Source organism: Melopsittacus undulatus, chromosome 7 (assembly GCF_012275295.1).
Source record: "Melopsittacus undulatus isolate bMelUnd1 chromosome 7, bMelUnd1.mat.Z, whole genome shotgun sequence".
NCBI lineage: Eukaryota > Metazoa > Chordata > Aves > Psittaciformes > Psittaculidae > Melopsittacus > Melopsittacus undulatus.
In genome coordinates, this window is record NC_047533.1 from 8,280,859 (window position 1) to 8,307,257 (window position 26,399).

Below are 26,399 nucleotides of genomic sequence, written 5' to 3' on the forward strand. Positions count from 1 at the left end.
CATCTCCATGTCTGTGTATATAACAATTTGTCATTTCTTGGCGGGAATTTGAAACTATTTTTAGTGTTCAGAAATAGTCTTCTGTCCCTTTCCTTCACCTGCCTCCCCCCGTCTCACTTCCAAATTACTCTTTTATCAACCTTACAGGATTTTTAGAACTTTCCAGACTCTTGAAGTAAGGAAAATAGTGACAGGAAATTAATAATTATTGAGGAATGGGTCTATATTTTCATTTCCTGGCCCTTTGGAGTTAAATGCTGAGTTAGAGACATTTGTCAAAAAGTTGAACAGAATGTTTACCTGTAGATTCATTTTAATGCACTCCATTCAAGAACAATGCTCTCTGGAAAAATATATATGTTAGTAAGAGAATCAGGAAATCCTCCTAAAGCCAGAGCACTTGTGCTTTAAACCAGTGATTGAATAAGGATAGAATCCCTCCAGGGAGAGAGCTGGTAGTGCAGTTGGTGATTCGCTCTTCCAAACTTCAGGTTTTGGGACATCAGTATGGACTCCTTTGATCATGTGTAAAAGCTGCACCATATGCTGAACCCCAGGCATGGGAGAGCCATTACAGTTCTGACCTGGATTACTTAACGATGGCATTATGACTCCTAACGATGGTGTTGTGACTCTTTCAAAGCTGATCACCATCATTTCCTAACCCACCTCCACACCTCAGCAGCAGTTGTCTCTGATCCTGGATGAGGATGAAGGTGGCCACAATCTCCTAAGCCACTGGTAGGTATCAATTGTATAAATCAGCGCTATTTCTTTTATCTTTGTATTGGTGCCATACCATACCTTTGAAGCTTCTTTATACCTTTTCTAGCTCTAGTTTAGGCAAGACAAGGTTTTTAGGTAACTCCAATTAATCTTTTTAGTTAACCTTACTTCTATAGCTAGAAAAATTAAACTGGGTTTTGGATCACAACATTTCTTTACTGCTTCTTTTTAGATCTTGAGAGAGTTTGTGTGCTCAATAGTGTGTTTACAGTTTTTTTATGATTCTAGCTGGTCTGGAAAAGATAACCATCTACAGGTCTTGTTTGTGTACGTCCACTTGCAACTACAGTAGAAGCTTTACCACACATTTTTTGAGATGGAGAATCTTGAACAGTGTGCACTATTCAAGATGTGTTTGTGCCATAGATTTACAAAATAGCATAACGACGTTATCTTTTTTTGTTCTCTATTCCGCTCCAAATAGCTCTCAAATTCAAAGGTGGGGTTTTTTGACTGTTATTGAACATCGAGTTACTTTTTATAAAACTGCCTGCCAACCTTCCAAGATCTCTTTCCTAAAGGATAATAGCTAAGAGCACATCTGAAGAACGTATAACTATGTATGTTAATTGAGGAGGGGTTTTTCTTAGGTGTGTCACCTCTGATTTATCAACACTGAATTCCATCTGGCATTTTTTTATGAGTATTGTGGAGCTGATTTATTGCTTCTGCAAATCTTCATAGTAAGCTTTCCTTTTTACTGAGTAGTCCTGTCTAGGCTGGTGAGCAAGTTTGTATTTCTGCTGGACATCAAGGTCATTTATACATATGTTGCACTGCCCAAGCACAAGCAGAGATTACTTTGAAAGCCCAGTGGCAAATATTCAGGATCTGACCACTATTTCCTGCTCATTGTTCCTATCTTTTAGCCAGGTATGTACATTAAACTCTTACCTATCTCACAATAGGCTAACAGGCTTTTGTGAAGGACTTTGTTGAATGTATTTAAGAAATCCAGACATATTTCATCAGTCAATTCTCCCTTTTCTACATGCTTCTGACTCCTTCAAAGAATACTAGTAGCTTTATCTTCCTGTCACAAAGTTGTTTGGATTATGGCCCTATAAATTAGTAAGTTATATTTATCCATGTTACGATCTTATTCTTTATTGTGAGCTCTACTAAGCTTCCTGGGCACACGTTTCTAAACTTGTTCCTCCTTGTAGAATTTCGTTAACAATTGCCATAACCTTTGCAGCTTCCCACTTCTCTAATGCAAAGGCAGGCTTACATGCTTTTCCTTAGAACCCTTTGAGGGCCAGTATGGGACATTGTCTCTTTTCTTTTTTTCCTGATATTTCTTAATTTGTTCTATTTTTGATACTGGAAATGAGGCAGCCAAAGTGCATGTTAAGGCCTCGTGGTGAATAAAAATTAAAAATAAAAAGTAATTTCTCATTTACTCTGCTTTACCTTTTCTCACTGCTACTTTCACACCTTCACTGTCTACTGGTCTGCAAAATCTCTGTAGGGCATTCATAACATAATAAATAATTTATTATTATTTTTATGCTTTTCTTAAGTTGATCCCAAACCCCTTTTTAGATTCAACTTTTTGTATCTCACATGTAATTCCTTGTAGGTTGTTCTTTTTTCTTCATTCCAATACAACTTCACCTTTTTAAGGAGTATGTCTTCTTTCTTCTAGCAGCCTCCCATATTCTGTTGCTTAGCTATCCCCTATTTTGTTTGTTACTTTGCTCTCTATACACTTCATTTTAATAGATAGTATGCGTTTGATTTGAGCCATCAGTAAGAAGTAATCCTCACAATACTTTCATCTTCAAATACACTTTTTGCTAGCTGGTGTTTCATGCCTCAAATAAACTGGAACAAGCATGTCCTTCACCAGTTGTCTCCTAGCCAATGCAGCTTTTGTAATTCTTTTCTTAACATGTCAGTCTGTCTTTACATTTTTGTTGCTTTTATTTGAGTTCCTTCAGCTACTCAGCTGCCTGTGAGGACTTGTATTCCTCATGAATCTTATGCTGAGGTTTAGCTCTGCTTCTGACAAATCCTCTGAAATCCAGGTAAAGTCTCAGCAGGGTTTGAATAGATGTCTACTCACAGATGTCAATCACCAGCATGGCTCAGGTCCATATACTCCTCTTCATACCTCCAGACAGCACCACAGTGCCACATGACTATATAAATAAATTTAAGAGAACATCTGAACCCATTCTTTTTCCAAACGCAATGTAAAGAGATGTTCAAGCAAGAGCAATATGGACCAGGGTTGGCACTGGAGCAAGTGTCAGCAGTATTTGGTGGCAAAAAATACAATTACATTTGCTTCTCTAATTTTTAATGAGTTCCTTTGTATCTCTCTACTCAATTAGTATCTAGTTATATCTTAGAAAGCAGAATATTCCCAAAAGGTAAGATTGAGGAGGAAGGGTTGATGATCATCCAACACAGAGATGATCTAGGCTTAACACCTTGATCTGAATTAGGCAGTTTGAAGGCCTGGGTCTCTGTCATTGCAAGTTAGGTCTTTGACCACTCTGTGCTATTGGCAGTGCTGGAATGTGATGGGGAGGCAGGAACTGGTCTCATCATTCAGTTAGAAATTTCATCCACAACCTGGTAAAAAGTGTAGCTGGATCTTACATTCAAATCTGACAATTCAGCATGTTTCTATCACAAGCACCCTGGTTAGCAGTCTGGTTATCAAGTGACTTGGGAAGGTGGATACGTATTGCAAGAGTCTTGAAGAAACTACTTGAAAGGTTTTTCAGCCTGGTTTATTCTTAATGTCAGTGAATCTTGTAGCTATAAGATAGGACAATTCAGAGACAACTACTGGCAACTCAGGGGATAGTAAATCCCTGTTATGTGATGAAATTTACCCTGCAGTGTTCACAAACGTGGGTCAACAGGAGGCTAAATGGATTCATAGGGTTTGGCAAGTGAGATGGAAACTCTGAAGATTACTGACAGGCTAACATCATAATATCAAGAAATTACTCTTTTGAGTATCCATGGAAAGTGTGCAGCAAGCTCCTGGAAAATAAACTTTGATGCAAAGCAGACATCTGTCCAAAGTCTGGATTTGTGTTTCAGCTGAGCTTTACTAAGTGTTCTAGGAGCACAAGCTCCAACGTGAAAGTTTAGGTTCCTTCAACAGGTGTTAGCTCTATTGGGTGAAGATATTCAGATCTACTGTGTTGGATTAAGACATTTTAGGGTTCTCCATTTCTCAGTGCCAGTTCTGAGATTTAAGAATTTACCCATCATTTTGGAGTGCCAAAAAAGTAAGTCATACTTTTAAAATCTCCCAGTGAAAGACATTGTCTCAAAGTTTGAATCATGTAACATAGATTATTGTCCCCATGCTACAAGAACAGAATTCCATGGCTGTTTATGAACTAAACCAGCTCTCCTCCATGATATCTTTTCACCATCAGAGCTACTTTGGAAAATCTTTAGTTCATAACAAGCCTCCTTGGCAGAAGGAGAAGCACCACCTGGCATTTTGAGCTGAGAAAGGATCAAATTAGCTATGGTTTTCAAAAGAATCATACACTAGAAATGTGCACACACCACTGGGAGCAAAGTCAACACCTATGGATGTCAGGGTCCAGATTGGAAGTGGAAGGGTTCTCTTCTTCAAGGAAGAGCTGGTGGTATGGGACTCAAGACTCAAGATCTCTCAAGTTCATATGTTAGGTCTTAAACAGTTCAAATCACTAAATATTGTTTACTCTCTTCGGTGAATTCCCACCTTAGCTGTTGGTCTGGGAAGTCTGGCAACTGTTACTAAGGACAAGGCCAGGATTAAATCATGGAAGTGTTGCTGAACAGGTTATGAAATTGTGCTCTTGCCTGCCCTCACACTGCCAGAAATCATTGCATAACGTTTCTAATAGTTTCCTGGTTTGTACCGCTCAGATTATTTCTTTAGTTCCTAAACCCATAGCTCTTGGTAATACTGCATCATTTACTTTTCTTATGGATATGAAAAAGACTGTTAGAAAATATATTTTATACTATGATAGAAATAATACTTTGACTTCAAAGGTACCCACGTTTTAACTTCTAAACAGCTGATCTAGCAAGCTGAATTTGCTCAAATGTGGCAGCAATAATATATAGGCTGAGGGAAGAGGATCTCCATATTCCTCACAACCTAGATATTGCTTGGTGCTGTGTCAGTCTTGATTTTACAACATTGCTTCTGTCATAAACACATCTGTGTATCCTTGTTGGAGCACTTTGCTTTAGTGCTCATTTAAAATGAATATAACCTTGTGGTGTTTGAGAAATCACAGTGACAAAGCAAAAAACATAAAATTAAGTATAACTGGAGTGTTTGTTAAAACAAAACTGAAGCCAGCCTGGCACACTTGCATTTTACTCAGCCCTGTTGCTGGAATAGTTCCCTTTAGAAGAAAACCAAAAGATCTGAACCTCAAGAAGGAAAACAATTCAGTCCAGACTAAGAGTATTTCAGACAGAACCAGACAAAAAACTCCATGTGAAGGGAGTTTTTTTAAGCAACAAGGGTTTTAAGTTATTTCCACAGAGTTTCAGGACTATCACGTTCTATGATGAAATTTATTCCTGCTCAATATGCCAACTGTTTCAATCTCATGCCTGAAGTCAAGCCTTCTCATAGGAGCCTCTGCTCCCAACACCTCCAAGAGCCAGAACTGCTTTCATGTAGGAACTGAAATCCATACTTTTGTGTGTCAGCATACCTGCTTGTAAGTGAAGGCATATGATTGCAATGTTGTTTTCCTTGCTCAGAGGAAATTTATTGTTAATACCAGAGGGCCAAACTGTACAAAGTGAATTGCAAGAATTCAGCAAGACCACATCAGCTTTCTGACAGGAAGAACCTAAAGAAAGGAATTAGCAGGATCGGATGTGGTGTTTTCTGACAGAGAGCCAAACCTAGGAGGCCAAAATAAGAAGGCAGTGTAAAAATAGATTTATGTTTAAATTGAAATGTGCACAATTCCCATTTCTGTCACTGCGCCCTGGATTAGCACTATTTTATGATAGTTTATAAATTCAAAAGTCCTGGGTTCAACAAACCACCCATTTCACCATAAATTAAGCCACATTCAAGAATGCTGTAAGTGGCAGCATTTCTAGTGGTATTATGTCTGCTTTCTTCCCCAAAAGGACAGGGATGTGCATGAACTTGTCCAGTGAGGTACATCCCAGGCACTGCTTTGGATCACCATGCAGTTTACACCATTGCAGGCAGCCAACCCTGATAAGTCTTACCACAGATTTCCCTCTCTCTTGACGTCATTCACCACCTTGCCCAGTTATTAAGAACAAGGTGATATTCTTCAGCCTGGAAGGGAATTGTTCCCATTGCATCAGATGGACCGTCAGAAGTGCACAGAATCCCTTTTCCTCTGCGTATGAAGCTCTGCTCATGCAGACCACATAATCACAGCAATGAGTACCTGCTTCCTGAGGCGGGCAAGCAAATGCCTTGTAAGAACAGTGTCAGAACCCACATTCGAAAACTCAGCCTTAAACTGCTGACCTGTGCTGAAAATAACCTTGATGGATTGTAGGGGCAGATTCATTGTTTTATCAAACATCTCATGGTCTAAACTATTCAGTCAGTAAACATTCAGCTGGCAAGTAAGCTTCTCCTTCTAATCTGTCCCTTATTGCCTGAGTAGGGATGGTGCCTTGGAGGATGGTGCCCCTTGCTCCAAGTGCCTCATGTTTAACCTGATTGTATCTTTCCAGGTCAGGCATCTCCGGAAGAAAATATCCTACAAATAGACTATATTTAACAATACTTTTAGTGAATGATCCAGGTAAATTCCCAGATCTTTGCCCAAGATCTGCTTCATCAGAGCCAACAATGTTCTTCAGTGTGTTTTGGACATGCTTAGTGAGCTGTTAGCTTCAAAACATCATTGCTTATTCAGTTCTGCCTCTGACCATTGCTAGAAGGCACCATAGAGGGATAGCATCTTTCAGCTTTCTTCTTTTGAAGAGCAAGGGAAATTCATTGAATCAGAAATTGATCTACATGAGGACAGGGAGCTGAACAAGACACCTGAAAGTGTATCTGTGTTATCCTAGGGGACATCAGGTTTCTGTCTACCTACAGTGGACTTTCCATCTCTTTTCACATCAGCTGTGGAAAGCAGCAAGATGGCTGCTGACTACACATGGGACAGCTTCACCAGTTAAGAAGATGGCATTAGGACTTGTAAGCTGTATGGTAGCACTGGGAATAATTAACACCATCTTCACTCATGCTATCTGCCCATGCCCAGGTTGCAAGTGCCACTGTGTATCTCCTGGGAGCTCCCATCCATGGGCAAGGAGTAAGGCAGAGAGCCTGCAAAGCTTCCATCTTCTCCCTTATCCCAAAAGCTCATTGTTTCTCTTCCATGAGCCAGAGCAGAATGAAAATAAGAGGGCACAAATTGCTGCTGAAATGGGGCACACAGTGGCATGGGTGCAGTGCTTCTGAGGTAATTGCTGATGTGGCGTGGCTTTGGCAAGACGTCAAAACACACAGCTGGCTAATATAGACCCCTCTTTTCTCCAGAGCCACCTCAGAAGCAGCTATTGACTCCTAAGGCAGTAATATTCATCTGGCATCTCATTCATTCCAAGTTAATTGCTTAAATGGGTGGAAAAGGAAATCTGTGAAACGAAATGTGCTGCTGCATCAGGCATAAAGGAAACTTCGTCCCTATTAAGCTGGAAATGCTTCCCAAAGACAACACATAGACTTTACCGTGCCGAGGCACTTAAGTTCAATTCTTCAGTGGGACCACTGTTTCAAGAGAGCATTACTAACTCGGTCACAGCAAGCTTCTGTACTTCAACTTCCCAGTCACTCAGTTTACTCTTCAGGACAGTTTCCCCTACAGCTTAAAAATACGGCCTTGGAAAGAATCACTAAATAAGTAAATACTTGAGTCTAGCAAGGTTTTCTTCCTATATCCAAATCCTGGCACAGGTTGAAGCCTTGCAACTATGTCCTATCTGCTAAGGAGCCTTCTGTTGGTATTAAGTGACATATTGTTTAGAGAAATAACACATTTTTGTTAGGGAAGGAGAAAACATTCCAAATAAGCTGCTGGTCAAACACACATTTTTATGCGTGTCAGCAGCTTGGGAAGAAGGAGAAGGGAGCAGTTTCATTTTAAGGGCTTCTCTGAAGAAAAGTTCCAGTTTACATTGCCATGAATTCCTCCTTCAGAGTGCTTCTCATTTTCAGGATGCAATTTTGTGCTTCCTTCTCACAGCGGACTTTTATTCACAATCCATATAGCAGCACTCCTGTAAGAATTGCCTGTTTCACCTCTCTAAACAAAGCTTCTTCAGTACCTTCATTAATCCCTTGCATTTGCCATTACTACCACAAAAAAATGCCTTTTCTGCAGAGATAATAACACTGCAGCTATTTATTTAATTATTGAATGCAGTTGGCATCTTTTAAAGAAGCTTTTATAATTATTTTATTCATAATTGGTTTCTATTTGCGACCCTCACTATACTGGCTCACTGTTAGGTAAGTCTAGCAAAGTTTCTTTCCCCTGAATGTAAGGTTTGAGGAAGGTCTCAGCAGTGTTTAAGGGATTGGCCCAGGATGTCTGCTGACATCCTGTGTCTGTGAGCAATTTTGTCCAGTAAAATAACATTCAGATGAGATTTTAATCCTCTGTGAAGTGCTTTTCCTTCCTCAGCTCTTTTACTGCTGTATGATGAGCCATTCTCTACACCATAGCTATCAACAGCCCCCAAAAGCCAGTGCAATGACTGCCAAAATAGAAACCTATTTGGTGCTCCCATGGCCCTTGAGGCACTCCAGCTCAGCTGCAGCAGGGTAAGCTGTGCATTGCCATCTCCTGTGGGTTCACAATCCAAAGATCCTGATTCCACGTGTTGGCTGAGGGACATAGTGTGGTCTCAGAGTGCATCATTTTGCTGGAGAACACCTCCAATTACAAATGCCTGTTCAGCTTCAGTTTTCAAGTTTTCTCCAAGAAGCCTAAAAATACTTTATTTATTTATTTCCTTTAATCCAAGGAGAATTCCATACTGTTGTGTTTGCACTTCTGCTTACTGGGTGAGATGCAAACTACTGTGCAGTCAAAGTCTGCAGGTAACTTACTTGCAATAGTGGTAGGGCTGATCCAACAGGGTATGGCTGAGTAGCCAGTTCAAGAGTTGAAAGTTTCAGGCAGTTGAAGTCAACAGGTGAGTGAGAAAAAGAGGAGGAGGAGCTGCAATGAGCTAAAGAGAACTGTCAGATTTTGAAATGGAGCAAGGTGAAACTGGAAGAATCGGGCTGAGAAAAAAGCCAGGAATCTCTTGAAAGTGGCAGAACAAGCTCGGTGCAGTTTGGTGCAAGTCCGTAGCTGTGAATTCACCAGCCTTCCTTCAGGCATTGACAAAACCAGAAATAACTCTTTAAGCTCTGTATTCTCTCATACCCTGCCTAAATAAACATGTTAGATGTTTTCTCAGTACTGAAGCACTTCACTTGAATACTCTGAAAGGAGATAGCTGCAATGAGATAGATGATGACAGTGATATTTGATGCTCAAACAAAGGCAACACCTTTTCCTTGCTGGGTGGCTGGCTTCACTAAGAGAGGAAAAGGAAGTTTAACCTGAGTCTTTGCAATTTAAGCCCATTCTTTTTCTATTAGGCATGGACAAAGTCAATAAATCATTATCTCCCTCTCCACATCAGCAGCTTCCTTATTCATGGAAAAACTCTCCCATTCAGTTCAGTGGGTTTCCAGGTTCAGTATTGCTCCCAGGATTTAGGCCCCTGAGGGTTACTGCTTCACTTTCTGCATAACAAAACAAAGCTAAGTATCCATAAGGATCTCATATAACTAAAATAAGGAGCTGACAAAAAAATAAAGGTGTTAATGCTCATGTGCCACTTCTCATCATTTTGGCTCCTATTTTACACTTGTTAGTGCAGTGTATGGGTTAGAAGTGTCTTGTCTCTTGCCCTTTCTAAGGGCACTGTTTTTAAACATAGATTTCAACAAAACAGCCCCCACAAGCAATTAATTTCACCTGAGGAAGGTGGAAATTAAACACAAGAGAGAGGCATTTGTAAGAAAAAAGGCAGTTAAGAAGAAAGACTTTAAAGCTGTACCTTTGAATAAATATAAAAAACACCTTGTCTTTCAAGCTGATACACTGCTGCCCAGAGGAGATATCATACAGTGTCATCAACATTACCTACTGATGTAGAAATCTGTGGTATCCATCATCAGCCCATGTCTGTCATTTCTGCTCTAAGGTAGATTGGCTGTGTGAAAAATGAGCCTTACATGTGAAACAGCTCAACACCATAACGGAGGGAGGATCTGCCCAGAATCATGAGCATTAATGCAACATTTCACCATCTCAAATAACTTCTAAGTGAAGCTTATAGGAAAGAAGGGCTGATAGATACTTAGGAGTTTATTTGTGATTTGGCTGAGGATACACCCCCAGAAATCTGTGACCGGTGCTCTGCACTCTTGTACATCAATGCCCTGAGTGTTGTAAATGGTTATCAAGTAACTTCCATTTCAGAGGAAGGGCGTACAAGTTCAACAAAACATCGGTGTCCAAAGGAGCCTGTGGTGAAGGAGTCCTCTAAAGACCTATTAATCTAGCTAAAAAGAAAACCTTATGAGAACACTTTAGCATTCATAAGTTTTTTTACCCCTGGGGAGATGTTTAAGGAGGGAGCTGAAAGATACAGCAACACACTCATATTTGCCTGTTTGTTTGCCTTGGTGTCAGGTATCTGGTACTTGATAAATGCAGGAATTGTATTCAGTGAACTGCTAGGATGATGAAATTTTACTTTCTTCATCTGCTGTGGTTCTGTGAGAGATAAAGAATAACTAAAATGAAGTTATTAGGAAATTCAATGGTTGAACCCTGGAATTTCAGAGCTATGCTCAGGTCTAACTGACCTCTCTCAAGGAGGAGAGCACCCACTGCCTTCAGATTTTAGGCTTGGGTCAAGTAACAAATTCCAGAATATACATGCAAACCCTCCCAAAATTACATTGAGGCTTTCCTGTAAGTTTTCAAGTCCTACAACAACTAATTTTTGGAATCCAGGACAAACTAGGAGTCACAAATCACTCTAGTCCAGGCTTAGTTCCAGGAATAAGGGAAAAGTACTGCAGAGCACATGGTTATTCTGATATTGCTTCCTCTATGAGAAAAAAATGGTCATTAATATATCTGGACAAACTTGCTTTTCTTCATTTCTAGCCTAAATGAACATCTTGCTCTCAGTTCAGTTTCACTATACAACAGCAAAAATGAGAAAAGAGCCCGACAATACACAAATAGATACCAGAAATGCTGTACAATGTCAATAAAGAAGTCACTGAGCCTTTTCCAAAAATGTTGAGTATTTGCAATATACATTGAAGTGAAATTGTTGTTCTTATGACCCATAAAAGAAGCTCTATGACATTTTAAAAATATTCCAATTATTATCTTCTAAGAAAAAAATAATTAGTTTGTATTCCAGCTAAATTGAAGCAATTTATTGGAAAGATTGTTTCACCTATAAATAAACAGCTTGATTTGTAACATGTAATTTTTACTGAGAGCAAATTTCAGTCTAACAGAAAATCGTAGAATCATAGAATAGTTAGGGTTGGAAAGGACCTTAAGATCATCCAGTTCCAACCCCCCTGCCATGGGCAGGGACACCTCACACTAAACCATGGCACCCAAGGCTCTGTCCAACCTGGCCTTGAACACTGCCAGGGATGTAGCATTCACAACCTCCCTGGGCAACCCATTCCAGTGCCTCACCACCCTAACAGTAAAGAATTTCTTCCTTATATCCAATTTAAACCTCTGCTGTTTAAGTTTCAACCCATTACCCCTTGTCCTATCACTACAGTCCTTAACGAATAGTCCAAATCCTCTTTTGCTGACTGGTTTCAGGGTCTTTCATGTAAATATCCCACAAATGCTCCTGGTTCTGCAAACCCAAAGTGAAAATCATTCTCTCAGAAAATGTAAGGAAGTCTAATCAAATTAGTAAAAGAATAACAGACCTAACAAGAGACATCTAATTAAAAGTAATTCAGAAGTCACCCTGGGATTAGATATATACGAAAGCTGGTTTTCTTGCATGCTAAGGGAGGAATTCAAAGCCACTTCCAAGACAGGTAGCAGACAACTGCAAGAGACTGAATTTTGGACAAAGGTTCCCGCAGGGACACTGGGAAAGCACATAGGCTCTTGTGGAGTTGAGCCCCTGGAGTTTTTGATCTTCAGCTGTAAAATGGATGTACCAACCCTATTTTCCTTCCTCACCAGTATATTGTGAGTGTGATTCAGATTAATACTGTCACCAGCTCTACAAAACTGGGGTCATGGAAGAGCTTGAGATGTTACTTGTCATTGCAGTGTCAAGAATGGTATCTGCTTGACCACCTGATAGCTAAAGGGCTTGATCGCTAAGCAACTACTAAGAAAAGAATGTGAGAATGTTGGATTTCCATTTGTCATTATCTTGTTTCCATTCTCACAGGGTAGCAGCTGATTTGAGATATAAGGTGCATTTCTGGATTTGCAGAAAAAGATTAGCTATCACTAACTATTGATATCACTATTTATTCAGCTTTTCAAGACGGATTTTTTATTGCCTAGAAGGGAGTGTCTGCTATTTCCATTTTCCTGAGAAAAATGGGAGTTAAGTTATATATCTGAAAGCAGCCTATAGTCATGACACATGAGATCACAGACTTCTGACTTCACTAGAGGGTTCAAAGAGAATTTAAACACCGAAAATATTGTGGTGGGCTTTATCACACTGTCCTACCAGGGTCATTTTAGGTTGGTTCAGGTAACTGAAAATAATTCTCCAGAGTCTGAGCACTACTGCTGTGATGGCAGCTTTTTTCATTGTTTCATCTTAGAATCATATAATCATAGAATAGTTAGGGTTGGAAAGGACCTTAAGATTATTTAATTCCAATCCCCCTGCCATGGGCAGGGACACCTCACACTCAACCATATCACCCAAGGCTCTGTCCAACCCGGCCTTGAACACCACCAGGGATGGAGCATTCACAGCTTCCCTGGGCAACCCATTCCAGTGCCTCACCACCCTTACAGTAAAGAATTTCTTCCTTATATCCAATCTAAACTTCCCCTGTTTAAGTTTTAACCTGTTACCTCTTGTCCTATCACTACAGTCCCTAATGAAGAGTCCCTCCCCAGCATCGTTATAGCCCCCTTCAGATACTGGAAGGCTGCTCTGAGGTCTCCATGCAGCCTTCTCTTTTCCAGGCTGAACAGCCCCAACTTTCTCACCCTGTCTTCATATGGGAGGTGCTCCACTCCCCTGATCATCCTCATGGCCTCCTCTGGACTTGTTCCAGCAGTTCCATGTCCTTTTTATGTTGAGGACACCAGAACTGCACACAATGCTCCAAGTGAGGTCTCATGAAAGCAGAGTAGAGGGGCAGGATCACCTCCTTCGACCTGCTGGTCACGCTCATTTAGATGCAGCCCAGGATACAGTTGGCTTTGTGGGCTGCGAGCACACACTGAAGCTGGCTCATGTTCATTTTCTCTTCGACCAACACCCCTAAGTCCTTGCACCAACCATGAGTGAATGCCAAGCACACAATGAGGGTTAGTCATTAGCGTCTAAGACGTTAGATGTAGAGTCCAAAATATAGAATCTCATGGCATTAGTTCATCCATATGCCTAATCTGGTTCTCATTTCCACCCACTTCAGCCTGGGACCCCTTGTTATGTATCGGGTAGAAAGTCACCGACACCTTTATATGTGTGACTTCTGGGGAATACACTCCCAAATTAACAGCTTAGTCTCCAAAGAAGAAGCTGGTAAAAGAAAAACGGTTATTCTGACCAGTACCAGTGTTTCTAACATCCCTGGAGATCACTGTCACTCCAGAATGGCTCCAGACCTCACAGGGGCTGGGGAATATAGGAAACCTTATGTTTTATCATGGAATAGTTTTTTAATATGCTTAAAAAAAGAGGAAACCTCTGTTGAAATTCCTGTACATTCAAAGGCAAGATGTAAACGTGCCCCTAGAGAACAGTCTACTGGATGATTGCGGAAGAGGGGAAAATTAAATTCAGGTGAGTATATAATAAAAAACAACTACTTGCATGTAGCTACATGATTATAATTCATGTGGGCATCGCTAACCTCTTGCTGAATTCTTAGAGATAACAAAACTAATTTGTGGCAGTGGCACTAATGTTGACACGTCACACTTGAGCACTGTGCCTTTTCATTCTCTGAACTTTTATTCCCTTCCTCAGTTTTCTGAAAGGCTTTTCCACCTTTGCTCTCCCTGCTTATCACCAGCCACATTGTGGGGATTTCTAAGGTTTTTTCCAGCTCTTATTTCCTACTTCCTTTATATCAAGGGAAAAAAAAAAAAAAACTCTGCAATTACAGAAATGTTATACATCCCATTTTGTCTCTGGGGCTGTTTCCACACTGAGAGCTCTTGGGTCAGGACTAACTCCACCGGTGGACACTGGGCATATTTATGCCTAATGACCTTCATAGTTACACAACTTCACATCTGTGCCTTTAGAAGCAAAGGATAGATATCAGCAGAAGGAGCATGGCCTTATATGAGATATCAGTGTCCACTTTATGGGGTCTTGCCCACCAAGAATGCCCTCTATTCAGCTAATTGTAGAGCACACATACACTGAATCAGCTAAGTCAGTCCAGCAGAGATTCAGCAGGAAAACCTGGATGTTTGCATGATCACCATTAAATAAGTAGCCTGATAACAGGATGGGCAAACTCCCTCCAGCTCATGGATTAACACTTCAATATTACACTTCACAGAATCTAGCAGCCTGTTATTACTTACACAATTCTTGCAGTATCATTCTGCCTGTTCTTTCCCTCTTTTCATGCTCAGCAAAGAGACAGTTTCTTCAGAAGAATTCTGAGCTCCTATTAAAAGAGCTCCTTAACTCTTCTCTTGACACATTGTGCAGGAAATAGGGACAACCTTGCAAAAGGCATGGAACTATTAAAAACTTTTCTTTTTGGTCAGAAACTTGTAGAGTCAGATGAAAACTTACTGACTTTCTAACTTCACAGCGGGAGGCTGAGATACTTTTCCACTGCATGAGTGAGAACTCTCCTCTCTCAGCAGGAATGGGCAGTGAAGGTGCAGGACCACCAGTCTCACACCAGCTCCCCATCAAGCAACAATGAGATTTCATAGAATCACAGAATGGTTTGGGTTGGAAGGGACCTTAAAGCTCATCCAGTTCCAACCCCTCTGCCATGAGCAGGGACACCTTTCACTAGGCCAGGTTGTCAAAGCCCTTTCCCATTGTGTAGGCAATGGTTCTAATCACTTCTATTTCACATGGATTTTGTGAACTCACACTCTAACTTAATTAGAAATGCCCCAAACTAGATAAGCTAATTTACTAAATATTCTCAAAAATCAGATTTATGTTGTCCTGAAAAGATTATCTTCCTGATTTGGAATATATGTTTAAAACCCGTCAATTCTTTATCTAAGCACCCCAGGATCCACAGTGTAGTTATCCCCTCACGTGTAGAGAGGTTGCATTTGTATTTTTGATTCTACTCAGATGAACAGCCATGCACAGAGCAGAGAAGGGATTTGCCCAGGGCCATCCAGATACTTTGTGGAGGAGCAGGGACTTGAATCACTTTCCTACATTCCTCCTCTGGTTCAGTAAGAGACCAAGATGATTTCTGTCAGTAGACATTACAGGGCTCTTCATCTGACCCTATCTCATATTTCACAGTTTAGCACTCAGGTACAATATTTCCTGCAAGTTTAACTTTGCTAGCATTCCCATTTATCTGCTTTCCTAACAGTGTGCTCAGCATTTCCCTCAGAATATTTTGACTGGGAAGCAAATAAAATAAGGGGTATTACCATTTGTCAAAGCTCTCCAAGTTTTGGAGTAGCATGCTCAGATTGGCGCTTGTGATGGTAGTGTGCGCTTCATGCAAGTCATAGACAAGTGACCTTTCTGCAAATCTTCTGTGTTTCTTCTTCACCAAGTAAATTGCTGGTACACATACAAATCCCTTTTTCTTCTATGGATTCCTATTTAGAAATATGTAAGACCTGCTCTGTACCTTTCTAGGCTGTAGGAATGATGAATTACCCTTTGGATGGGAAATGCCATCTCCAGTGGGAAAATCTAGAAGCTCCTTATAGCTTGTAAAATTCTGGTGTAAGCAATACTCAATTGCACAATTATGCTTACTTTAAAATGCTACCAATTTCTACACTGAAGTCCAGCATTTCTCAAATGTAATAGGAAGAGTAGAGGAAAAATAATGAGATGATTCATTATTTCCATTTCTTTACTGTGATGGCAAATTCTAAAACAGTGCATGTGAGAAAAGAAAAAGGTTTTGAGGGATTCCAGGGACCATTCTCCTCTCTGTATGTGCAAAACAAATCACTGTAAAACTAATTTGATTTATCTTCAAGTAACTGTTTGTGGTAATTTCAGTCTGAGGTTAATGCTTGTATGTCAGCAGAGATTGTGGGCATATATGGGAGGTGGAGGACAGAACAGCAGTAGCACTGTCCACCTCTTTATTAATTATCTGATAAAAAGTTGCTGGTGAAAAAATACATGTTATACTGCCCTGACATTCAATGCCCTTTCATATGAGCAGTTTTGCTAAGACTTACTGGTTCCAAATATTTTTAGAGCTGTTCCTGGTATTTTCCTACTTAAATCTCATACATATCATACCTTACAAGCTTCCCCTTTTGCTCAGCTCTCCTAGATGGCAGAATTTTTAAGGACACTGGTTTATGAAAAACAACTGGCATCTATATCCTTTATAAGAAATAATACTCAAGAGAGAGATTTCTGCAGTCGTCATGCAGGAATAGCAGAATTTAGATTCTTTGCCTGATGCTGAAAAAACTGCTGTTATCCCTTCATAAAATGCAATGATATACAGTGCTCATCCTACAAGCAGTATGTTTCACACCAGCACATGTATCTTTATGTGAAATACAAAATCATTAGTCAGTTCAACACTCATGCAAATCACCAAACCTATCTCCAAAATGGGCACTGTGTGGCCAGTGCCAGTGTGAGGTATGCTGCTCCTCTGCCTCAGTGAGCCTTATCTAGAACGTGGTGGATGCTATCACCTCATCGATGCATCAAACATGTGGGGCCTCACTTGTGTCCCTGACCACAGACGACTTCATGTCTCTGTGCCTCAGAGAAATTATGTGCCATGATGTTGGGCTCCTGTTGTGAATTCCCAAGGGGAAGCACCCACAGAGGGTTAAGGAAGGTTTCTGAGTGGCAGCTGAGCTAATTCCTGCTCTCATTTCCATCAGAATAAACCCAGAACTCTGTGACAGAAGTAAAGAAACACATCGATGCCTTAAACCCAATGTAACAGAGATCCTTTTGCATCTGCACACAGCAGCACCTTCCTTGTGGACATGGGCACGTACCGCCCGGGAAGGATTTGGCCCAGAGTTTGTGGAGTTTGTCCTCATTCCCCCTCTAGACGAGCTCTCCTTGTAATTCCAAAAACGTAGTTCAGTAGCTCAGCACAGCTTGGCTGATGACGAGAGGACACAGAGCAACTTTGGAAACACAAACTGGCACAGGGAGAGTCTTTTTGGCTTTGAAAGGACAGCGCACATGTTCGAAGCCAGAATGTGTAAAGACTTTTGTTCACAAACAGAAATCCCTTGTGCTGACAGGCTCTGAACAAGGCTGACGCTCTTGTGAATGCAATATGAAAGTTGCCTTGTATCAGGATTAGTCAAGCAAAGAGTTTGCAACAAGTAATTGACTCAGAAAATTTAGTGGGAGAAGGATGGTCCTCCAGGGTTAAGAAAAAACAGAAAACAAATAAAGTCCACTGTGAATGCTCTGCTGTTTTGACTTCATTCTCTCTTTAAAATCACCTAGCAAATGTTTCAGGAGTACACGTCTGAGGGTGGCTCATGGTCTGTTTGCTACAAATCATTAGTCAAAGTGTCATACTCAGTCTATAGGGTGCCCATATTCATGGCTGTTGTCTGCACCTCTGGAGCACCCCTTACAGCATCTCTGTGAAATAGGGTACTCAATTCCTCCACCATACCCACAGACAACGGGGGTTAATAAGTTCAGACCCTCATCACCCAAGTCACACAGGGAGTCTACAGCCAAGCTGGTCTTGCTGTGCCCCAGTGGGAATTACAGTGTCAGAGCCACATCTTTTTCTGGCAAAACTGTTATCTTCCTGGTACAGGATTCCTCACTATCAGGCACAAAAAGGAAGCCTTCACATGGACACTCTCCTGGACTCATCTCTCCCATCTGAGAAGCGATGGGCTGTGCTCTGGACAAACTACTGTTTCCATAAACTATAGAAGGAGCATAAACAGACCAACCAACTCCATTACATAGCTTCAAGATTGCCGTGGAGGGAAGAGGCTGATGCCAGATTGTGCTGAAGTTTCTGTTTCTGATCAAAAGTCCCACATTTTACAAGTTGGGTTTTTTTTTTTCCCCAATTTCTTCTCAAATTAATTTCAGACAATTTAAAAAAACAAATGACTTAAATGTCACTTTTCTCTGTGCACTTTCATATGTTCCAGCTTCTCCAGAGAAAGTATTCTCCAAAAAGGTCACAAACAGACATAATAAAATCCCTAAATTATTTCCAACACTTTTCCCTCACTTCAAGCAGATGTTGGGGCTTGGTGCTTCACTGCTGTTTATTTCACTGCAATGTTTTAGTTCCTATGCACTGTCTTTGTTAATTATCTTGAATTGAACAAATTATTACTAGTCATTACTGGATAAGTTCATATATGTACTATACCTAACCCTCAGAACTGAAGAGCAGTGAGCTAAGCATAAAAATTAATGGGTTAAAACTTAGTGCCAAGGAAAGCAGTAGGTTCATATGATAGAAGTCCATTTGTTTGGGACTCACACCCTTGAGTGGTGCTCCTTGCATGGACCAAGCCCTATGTATGCTACCATCAGCTGGCTGGGACTGAGGATTTAGGGGCTTTCCTTTTGTATTTCTTCCATGCAAGTCACTGGACTGTGAGTCTTCACACCTTGTGGGCCCTTCACCCCCTGTCCCACCACTGAGGAGTCCCAGGCTGAGGGAATGGAGGCAGTTTTGTGGGAATATCAAGGCAACTATGTGAGATCCAAGCCTGAGCCCAGGGTGGAAAGTTGGTGGTCTTTAATATCATAGAATCACAGACTGGTTTGGGTTGGAAAGGACCTCAAGATCATCCAGTTACAGCCCTCCTTCATGGGCAGGGACACCTCACACTAAACCATGTCACCTAAGGCTCTGTCCAACCTGGCCTTGAACACTGCCAGGGATGGAGCATTCACAACTTCCCTGGGCAACCCATACCACCCTCACAATAAAGAACTTCTGCTTTGTATCCAACCCCAACTTCCCCTGTTTAAGTATGAACAAATTACCCCATGTCCTATTGCTACAATTCGTGATGAAGAATCCTTTTACCTGCTTTTTTCTCCGCCACAGCAGCAGCATGCTGTTCTCCCCTTTCAGGACATGCATCCAAACATGTCTTTTTCTCTGTTTTCCACACCTATCAAATTACTTTTTCTCTTCATGTCTTTACTCACTATCTCAGCTTGGATGGCAGACTCTAAACAAGATCACCTGAGGGTGAATAGGAAGGAGCTTTCCACTGGATATGTGGGGAGGACTCGCAGACACAAGGGTTTTCCAACAGCACTGAAAAGATTAATTGAAATGTTGAGCCAGAACAGTAATTATTTTACCAAACAGCCCTCCCTTCTTACCTGCTACTGCTGCAATCAAGGCCAAATGGAGGTAGGATATAAAATTACTGCTGCAGGTCACCAATACTCTACATTTTAAAAGCTGTTAAAACAGAAAAGTGCCCAAGATTACCATGTAAGAAAGAGGGTTTTCATTAGAGAAATGGGTGTAATGCTCTAATGCTCTACTACTGCTTCCCAGCAGAATAAAACACACAAGACTGGACTCCATTCTGGCTTCCCAGAATGAATCCATTCACTTGAGGAGAATTTCTCCAAATTTACTCTGAGATCAGAATCAGACCTGTACAAGGAAAGATGTAAGAGACACTATTTCTTTGCTTTGCTTTACTTTCCTGTGAGCATATTTTTACCTCATTCTATTTGCAGTTCAAATACAAAGAAAACAATAAATGTCCCAAAGAAGAAACTAAAGTGGGGTGGAGAGCAGGAAATGAAAATACTCCAGTCTTCATGTTTATTCTTGCCATAGGAGTAAATAGGGCTTGGTTAGTGCACAGCTCTGTCACAGCACGTTATGTTTGCTTTTCCTTATGCCAGTAAAGCTTCACCAACTGCCGTGAAATCACCACTACAGTGAGCAAAGAGAAACCGGCTGATGCTCAGAGTGGACAGCAGCTATCTCCTTCCAGCTTTCAGAAACGGGCACTGCTGAATGTTCTCCTTTCTCAGACCTGTACAAAGTAGTCATCACCTTTATGCTAACACTGAAGGCCCCTGCACTTTTATCACTGTGAATCTGCTCCACCAGATCCATGGGAGCAATGCATGTTTCCCCCCACCTGCATTTGCACACTTTGCTTTACCAACCATCTCCATACATCTTTGTTCCTTAATCCACTTTGCACTTCCAAAAACATTCAACCACCTTTGCTGAAATTTTCCATGTTTCATTTCTGACCAAAGGTGAGTTTGGATTTTTTAAAAAGCCAGAGGAATATTTCATTTGCTGCTTGTGAACTGAAATAAGTGCCAAAACAAAGAAACCGTTCCCCCAGTTTAAGAGGGCTTCTGGCCACAACTCATTATGGAGTGCAACACCAACCATTCAACATAAGAGAGTTGCACATAAACCTTATGAAGGTCTCACCCCACCACTCATTAGGCAATAAAGAGCTACACCTGGACTTACACAAGTAATGGCAGCTTGGAAACCAAATGATGCAGGAGGTTTCTTTACTGATCCAACCCAAATCCTATTGAAATATGCAGGCATCCTTCCATTGATTTAACTACAACTCAACTGGACTTCAGCATCAGAAATAACATGGTAAAATGTAGGGCTGCTGTCTGGGTATTGTCTGTTTGTGGCTAGCTAGCCCAAAGAGGCTATGAGCTCCCTGCATGCCCCTCTGCCTATATCCCTGTATGCCTGCCTATCTCCCTGTCTCCCTGTATCCTTGCATACCCCTCTGCCCTGTATCCAACATTTTTTTTCCCTGAAACAAGTATTTTTCCTAACAGCTGTCCTGGTTCTGGTCTGAATTACCAAAAATAACCCTCTACCTCTCAAAAGAAGAAATGGCTGGTAATTTTCTTCCTTTCCCAGCCAACACAGAACTAGTTAGTCCCTTTCCATAAGAACCAAGTGATTTTCATTGAAAGAAGAGGGGGGACTATTCCATTACTGAAGGGATATTGAAAGTTTGGTCTTTTTTTTGCTATGAAGAAAAGTGAAGCTGCAGACATCTCTCACATCTAATAATGGAAAGCTCTCCTGAATAACCTTGCTTTAGAAAGTGTGAGGCAGAGCAACCTTTTTCTGCTATTTCATTTTCATTTTTCTTCTTTTTATTCCCTTTTTCTTTCTGCCCATTGCAATCTTATCCCTAAGCTTTTTTTAATGCTTCCTCTCTGTGCTAATGCTATAGTGGTTTCTGACTTACCAGCACAGAGTAATGTTGTTCAGCCCTCAGAAGGAGCTCTCTGGGGTAGGACTGGAACATGTTAGGGAAGTTTGTTATGGCCTCTGTCTTGGCTGACACACTGGGATTGAAGTAGGTGCCTCCAGAGCTAAAAGCCCAGGTTGTTGCAGGCTGAGGTTCAGAGCCAGGCTGCGTAGCTGGGAGCTGTAACAGCTCCTATGCTCTACGGATTAACACAGAGGGGAACTTGTGAGTGGTCCATGTGATATCTGTTTGGGAGGTAAACAGAGGATTTCAGTCTCCTGGGCTGTCAAACCGGCTCCTTTGACAAGCTCTAAATTCACTTAAAGCCATGTAATTTGAACGTGCTGTGGGGTCCAAGTCTACTTCACCCTTGATACTGCATAAATAGGCCCATTAAGATTTAGCCAAGTTTTGTGTGGCTTGTTCGTAAACAGTCACCATGATGTCTCCTTTGGAGAGATAAGCACTACTTTGCCAGAGCACAATAGGGCTGCTCACAGGGTGTGAATCCATGGCTTCAAAATCATGGGGAGGGGAGAAGTACAAAACCAAATTGTTCTCAAAAGGTGCTGTTAAACTTTAGCAGCTTGTGTATATTTTCCCAATAGAGACCTTGTATGCTGAGCTGTGACTTTGTCAGCACTTGAATCATAAACACAGTCTTGCAGGGCTTTTATAAATCAGACATAAAATTTTACCATAGGATGCAACTTTGGACACAACTCCTCAGCTAAGGGAGAAATGTAAAACTCATGTGCATATCTCTAAGTGTCAGGATGTTTAAGTTCTCTATCTTGCTGGACAGAAAATTACACACAGAGAAACATCACATTGCACTTACTTTTGATCAGATGTTTGAGGGGGTTTTTGGTAAAGCTCTAGCAGTCCAAAAATGCAGTCTTGGATGTCAGATTGTTCTCACTATTCTCTGAACCAGCATTAGATACCATTTTATAATCATATGAACTAGAGGAAGCATTCCATAAAGCACTGTGTATGAGTCTCAAAGAGGATGATTTGACAAATCTGTTCCAGCCTGCAAGAAGAAGCACAAGCTGGACACCCTTGGCTAATAATTTCGGCAACAAATATATCTTTTTGATTTGAAGCATACCAACTTCAAACACAACATTTATGCTCATATTGGAGAATCTTTAAGATTCTCCTGTGGCATCGCTGGGTAGGAACCCAAATTATTACTACATATAGGAAAACTCAGGTAAAGAGAGAAAAATTAGGATCTTAGTCCATAGATGTTGACTGAAGTCACAGGGAAACATAGGGTTGCAAAGGCACAGTGTTCAGGTGAGTTGCTATTTTTAAACCTCTTAAAAGAGAGTATAGTTAAGAAAAGATAGTGCTGAGAAACTGCACAGGTAAGAATTCACTGTCGTCCTTCCTGGTCCCCAGTGTGATAAAGCAGGACACAAAGAGAACATGCACACAGCTGGGCAGGGTGAGAGCACTCATGAGAGTCCTGGAGGTAGCCAAACCACAGAGCTCCAAGCCTCTGAGGGGGGACATGGACCCATGATTTTCTGTGCCTACAGCCCCTTGGTTAGAGCAAAGATCTGGCGGTTTAGACATGGCTGTCTTAGAGCATATGAAGCCGAAGCAAAGCCTTATTGCCTCAGACTCTTCCTGGTCCAAAGAGGGTTGGTGAGGTTGTGTTACAGCTATCTGCTATAACTGGTAATATTTGCTTTATCACTTTTTGTGCCTTACGTCATCTGTATGTCTGCATGGCATGTAACAAGTTGCAGTAATGGGTTAATCCTCTCTCTTTTTACTCATATTATCCTTTGAAGGGCTATACTTGTGGTAGGCTGAGTACGGAGTTATTTGGATGTTACATCCCCACTCTTAAGGCCAAGGAAAGGCTTCCACTGATTGTTGTGGGGCTGAATCCATCACTGTCTGTGCAAGAAGAAAGCCTAGAAATACAACAGGAGGGCATCCCTGAGCCCCTGGAGATGGCTTCAGTCCAAATCCCACTTTTCTAGTCCACCCTTAACTCCCTGAGCCTTTGCTGCTTTCCAAGTCCCTCATCGCTCCATTCTCCTTCAGGTTTTCTGAGTGCTCCTGCACACAAACCTCCTTCATCGCTCCCCAGTGTTTCAGCTCAGCACTATCTCCTTGCACTGTGAGCCAGATGGAAGGAATGCCATCATTACAGCTGGAAAGGAGACAACGTCACACTGCAAAGCAAGCAGCCATCTCAGCACCCAAGCTGCCAGTTGCAAGACTGAAGGAAGGGGTGTCAAGGTGTCTCTGCTTCACTTCAGTGCATTTGTGAGCCTTCTTTAACCCCTTGGTGTTTCTTTAACCTTTTGCTGCATGCCTGCTGCTCTGCCCATTGCCTAAGCTTCCTACTCTTCAATGTCTCAGGTTTTCAGCCTTCCATGTGGAAAGGACTATTCCTCTTACACAGAGTGAGACTTCAGGGAAAGTGAATGAACAGAAGAGAGCACTTAGAGCCCAAACGTTGAAAGGCTCCTTACACAAAGCACAAAAGAACTTTTCTCCTCATCAGTGTTTTCAGGAGACAAAAGAAAACACATTTTCTGAAGTGTTCCTTGGAGATATTTTGTTTTGAAGTGGTTAAAGAATTTCAAATGTGAGATAAGGGGGAGACACTGGCATAGAGCGAGGATAACAGCTTGTTCCTCTAAGGGCTAGGATTAAATTGCAGGGAATGCTGGCACTCAGCCCAAGCTCAGCTTCCCCAGCCCGACACTTGCTTAAAAAGGTAGAACTTGAAACATGTGCTTTGCACTCTCTTCTTATCATTGCCCTCCCGGCTTCAACCATTGTTCATGTGCACTGGCATTCACAAAGCCTGCATCTAGGTTTTGCTCAAGACAGCGTTGATAAGCCAGATGATGAATGTGGAAAACTCCTCCCTGAGAGGGTTTGACTGGGGCTGTGTTTGAAATTGCTGGCAAAGGACTCTCCTGTTGTTTTTTTTGTTGTGCCCAACTTTGGGCAGTCCTGTTTGCAGAGGACTGCACGATGCAAAGCAGAGATGCTCTGCTTGCAGGTGACTCATTATCAGGTTGACAGTGCTTAATACTGGATTATGTCAGCTCTGTTTTGACACAACACAACTCAAAATCTGTTCCAGTTCCAGTTCCCACTCTCTCTCCTTACCTGCTATTGCTCTTTTTTTCAATAGCAAAGGCTTGCTTGCTCATGGTTGAAACTTAACATAATGTGAGCCAGAAACTGTGCAAATCACTCACAAAGTCCTCCCTTCTCAGTCTGCAGGCGTTGCTGACAGGTATGAGATGTTTCACCTGTGTAACCCTCAGCACACGTGTTCTCACAGCATATGGGTGAGTGGGGATTTTCATGCACTCTAAGTTGGTGTGGAGTCATAGATTAGTCAGGTCTGTGAATCAGAATATACGTCAAGGCCCTTTTTGTACGCTGAGAGTGTCAAGACCTGTGTTTGCCTACATCCATTTATCATGGCTCGGTATGTTCAAAAATGTTGTTGTTCTTCATTAACTCTTTCATCTGTAAAAGGCCAGAATCTTCATGCTGCCTTTGCTGCTGCATTCCTGGGTCTCCCAGGTTAATTGATTAATGAAGTGGAGCTGCTGGTATCTGTGGAAAAGAGGGCATCTTGATTTAATGTAGATACCACAGTGATAGTCACTGAGGGCCAGAGGTAAACACAGGAGCCTGATATACATAAAGAAAGAGATGTGTGCCTGACAGTGCCCTGAACGCCTAAACAGCAAGGCAGAGTAGGATTTTACTCTTTCAAGTAAGGGAGGAGGTGGGAGTTGACAGAAATTACACAGTTACTTGCCTAAGATCATGCAAGGGGGTAGTGGGACATCTAAAACCCCAGGTCTTAGCCACAAAGAAATCAACTTGCAATTATAGGTGGATACATCCTGTTAGGTACATGAGCTATGTGTAGACTGCTGTCTTATTTGTTCAGTTCTGGTAAGAAATGATGAATAGTCCCATCTCTAATCAGGCAGAACACAGGGATGCATACTAAGCTGCAAAGCTCCCCAGCTGACTTCTAAACCCAGCTGCTCTAAGCAGGTAAACTTTGTGCTGCTCATTCTCTTGTTCTCCGTGATCAATTTTGGCATGCCGTAGCCTGTCTTGTTTACAGGTGTTTCAATGTTCATAACTCTGCTTTGTCCCATCACAAGGTGAGGTCCCGAATCCAGCCTATGTAAGCAGTTATAGTGCATGGGTTAGATTTTAAAAGAGACTGAAAGCTCACTTCCCAGTTTGGGTGTCAGAATATATTGGGACTGGATTGGGGAAACAGATGCCCTTTAAAAATACAGAACCATCAGCTGAACCTTGATCTTCCTGTGGTTTGGAAGGAGGCTGCTGTATGTTTTGGGTTGAGTGAGTTTCATCTGTTTAAGAATTTTTGGAGACAAAATATGGATTTTAGCCTGTGCATCCAAAGTAGTTGTATCATAGAGTTTGGCCTGTGTTGTCTCTGACATATTGTATACATGCAGCTTTATTTAAGTAACAGCTGGGATATATGCACATATGTCATCTATCAAACATTGGAGAGGGAAACGCATGAGCTGGTGCATTTTTGTATACTCGCTGTCATCGCATTCATGTAGAAAGAATTAAGACTCACAGAAAAAAAACTTGCTCCATCTGACCATGGAAATCTTCTTCCTTTAACCTTATGCCCTGCATGGTTGAGCAACTGTATGGAAAAGTTTAAGTGGATAGTACAAAGATCAAAAGAACTCTATCCATTATAAATTATGAGTCTCCTGCAAGTCAAAAGAAAAAAACCCTAACAGAGTCAGGTTCTGTTTGTATTCCTGTGGGTTGTTGTTGTTTTAACCTGTTAGTGTTTGTTTCTTTAACTTCTTATTTTGATGCTGATTGTGCTCCTCATCCAAA

At 41.4% G+C, this 26,399-nt stretch overlaps 1 long non-coding RNA gene across 1 annotated transcript in view; it reads left to right on the forward strand.

The window, feature by feature from the left end:
- The first annotated feature begins 641 nt into the window (after nt 1-641).
- The window catches only part of LOC117436541 (uncharacterized), a 61,546-nt gene continuing 35,788 nt past the window's right edge, over nt 642-26,399 (forward strand). The window contains exon 1 of the long non-coding RNA XR_004549877.1: nt 642-741. This is a non-coding gene — a long non-coding RNA (uncharacterized lncRNA). The remainder of the gene's footprint in view (nt 742-26,399) is intronic.